Source organism: Olea europaea, unplaced genomic scaffold (genome assembly GCF_002742605.1).
Source record: "Olea europaea var. sylvestris unplaced genomic scaffold, O_europaea_v1 scaffold8224, whole genome shotgun sequence".
NCBI classification, from domain to species: domain Eukaryota; kingdom Viridiplantae; phylum Streptophyta; class Magnoliopsida; order Lamiales; family Oleaceae; genus Olea; species Olea europaea.
In genome coordinates this window covers 1-2,929 of record NW_019266663.1, presented here as the reverse complement: position 1 = coordinate 2,929, position 2,929 = coordinate 1, and the positions used below count along the sequence as shown (strand labels likewise).

The 2,929-nt window shown below is 35.8% G+C and overlaps 1 protein-coding gene and 1 pseudogene across 3 annotated transcripts in view; one reads left to right on the top strand and one right to left on the bottom strand.

Annotated features, from left to right (window-relative positions):
* Positions 1 to 634, top strand: part of LOC111391680 (pentatricopeptide repeat-containing protein At2g17140) — a 4,337-nt gene extending 3,703 nt beyond the window's left edge. For all 3 annotated transcript variants that reach the window (XR_002702152.1, XR_002702151.1, XM_023016927.1), the window contains one exon: positions 500 to 634. The gene's annotated coding sequence lies outside the window, so the exon portion shown is untranslated. The remainder of the gene's footprint in view (positions 1 to 499) is intronic.
* Positions 635 to 1,781: 1,147 nt separating this feature from the next.
* Positions 1,782 to 2,922, bottom strand: LOC111391681 (annotated as a pseudogene).
* Positions 2,923 to 2,929: the final 7 nt, after the last annotated feature.

Below are 2,929 nucleotides of genomic sequence, written 5' to 3'. Positions count from 1 at the left end.
ATCTATCTATGTTTTTCTCATCTTTCCCCGATCTATCTATATTATTTAAAATTTATTTCTTAACGAGTATCAACTTTATGTGTAATTTATATATTATTTTTAACATGTTTAATTCATTTCTTAGAATTAAAAACATTACGTGTAATTTCTATAATTTGTCTTAATGTTCATATGTAATCTATTTGTTAATAACTTAAAACTATAAGTGTAATTTGTAAAAAATTATTTAGATTTTTTTTTGGTTAATATATTGATTTGTAGGAAATTTTAATTTTGTTTGGTTTACTAAATTCATAAGGATATTTTTTCCAACTAAAATGTTCCATCACATGTCTTTCAAATGTTGTTCTGGTATAGCATGCTCTGCAATTTTTGATACTTATTTAAGACGCGGGGTCGAATTTTGTTCTCCAAGCTTTGAAACAGTGCTGTTGCGCTGAGACATGGCTTCCTCTTTTTGTTTTGCTCTGAAAAACTTTGAATCAAAATCTCTTCTCAGCCTTTTTCACTCAGTCAAGAGTAGGAAGCTATCTGATGTGATGTAATGCTCCAGACCAGCCTACAATTGGTCCTGAAACGTTAAAAATTTTGGATATCCTTGGAAGGCAGAGTGTTGTAGCTTTGACATAATGATGGGGAGCTGATGGTTTATATCTTCATTTCACTTCTATTTGACTATGACAAGCTTTTGATCTTATATTATTCTTTGCTTTATTTCTCCGGCATTGAGGAATTCTGCCACCTCTAAAGCTGAGTACGTATTTTCTCTTCTATCTGGCCACAATTTGCTGTTTGTGTCAACTTCCTGGTACTCGTTCTTCCTTTCCAATATAATAGGTAGCAAGAGTTATCCTTTTGTATAAATCATATCCAAAATGGGTATCCATCTTCTTGATAAAGTGAATGAAACCGAAAACTTATTGGGTGGCTAAATACGTTGTCTACCTGTTGAGAAACAGTTGTTTCTGTTCTCAGAGTTATCTTTTATGTTCTGTTCAGAACTTCTGTTTCTTTACAGGCAGTCTATATCTTTACTATAGTACGATTATTTAGAACTTTCATGGATGCATAATTGCACATTATTTATCTTTGAGAGAAAAGAATATGAAAATGGGTGCAGAATTTGAAAAACCCATCAACTCGGTATGTATATATGTATACAAGAAGGTCTATACTATATGCTAACAGAAGCTCAATGTGACAAGGCAAACTAACAAAAGTTGCAATTACTATGTCAATCTGTATAGATAATCATATTGTTATAGTAGTAGTCTTCAATTCCACACATAGTTTTGAGAAGGGAGTTGAGGGACCATCATGAACATAAAATATATCACTGCCCTCATTGTCCAGGAGCCTCAGGAAAAGGGAAATAGAAAGAAGAAACAAAAGATCACTAACTAGCAACGTCAGAACTTTCAGCTAACCAATCCTTTGCGATGTTTCTGACTTTGAAGTGATAGCCCAATTCAATATTCCTTCCGTGGAAGTAGATTATGTCCTTAGAATTGTCCACCACTACTCCCAAATGAACTTCCCAGACTTGGTTGATAAGATTGATTGATAGAAAGTGTATTCGGGTGCATCCTGGATGATTTGTGTATGTCTATACATTCTTCAAGATCTGCGTTGCATTTTAAAAGCACCCACTCAGATTCGTCATACAAATATTTTAGGTTAGGTATACCTTACTGGCATCATCTATATTGTAACGCCTGAAAATTTCTTGCTGTAGATCTTTAAAACCCCAGTTTGGTTGTAGACTGACCCGGATCTTTTCTTCCCCAAAACTGGCTTTTACTCTAAAATTACTCGCATCACGAAAAACCTGGCTTCTACTCTTTGGCAGGGGAGGTGGAGGCTCAATTGAAGCATGCTCACTAATTTTTTTGGCTTTGGGACCTAATCAGAAGCTTTGTTTCATCTTGGCCCAAATCGAGCAATTCTGCATCACTCCGTGCTCATTTTAGTATCCCTCCAGTCTGTTCAGCTAATAAAGCATCTCCACTGTTGGAGACATTGACAGGGTATGATGATTGCTTCACACCTGAAGAACAGCAGAAACTTGAACTGAAGCTATGACTACCAGAAGAAGGTGATTTTGAAGCAGTGTTTCCTGGACTTCATAGGCTGCCCTCAGGTTGTGCGTTCAACTGTGGAAAATGATCGCTCATCTTGGATGTGGATAAGTGGCTGTTTCCTGGTAAATTTGGATATACAAGTACTGGGAAGTCATCGTGGAAAGAACTTAGCTGAATAGAGCCATCACCACCCTGGACTGAATCTATCACAAGTTGAAGTTTCCTCAGTGAGTGACCAACTTTCTCGATCTTTCGAGAGGGCCACCTTCTGATTCCATGCTGTCGGCATATTCTTTTCAAAGTTGTGGGACATACTAAGAAGAATAAAATGGTCATTTACATGTCCCTCTGCAATAAATCATGTAAGAATCCTGCTAGTTGTTAAACGTTCATAGGCCTATAATTATACAAATTCTCATAAAAGAACACAATACTACTGTTAGACTGCTAATAAGCCAGTAAAATTCGAAGGGTTTACTATCAAAATATTCTACTCAGATAATGCATCTGAAAGCTTAGAATGGAATCATAAAAGCAAAATTTACCAGCAAGACTAGAGTTCTAACTTATCCATGAAGACGCTTATCAAATAAATGAAAGCTGGAACTTGAAATGTAGGAAAGTATTCATTTTAGAAAGCATTTTTGGTGAAAATATATCTGTGCCAGTAGGGAATTGCGCGAAGCAAATTTCAACTTCATCCAACACTTTGGAGATGCCTGAATTTTTGTGCAGAAAGTGAAATGGCCATGTCGTACTGAACTCAGAGAATCAGGGATCAGTAACAATTTGAAGTTCTCTTGGAATTTATCTAGACTAATTAGACTCATTGTATTGAACAAGGGAAA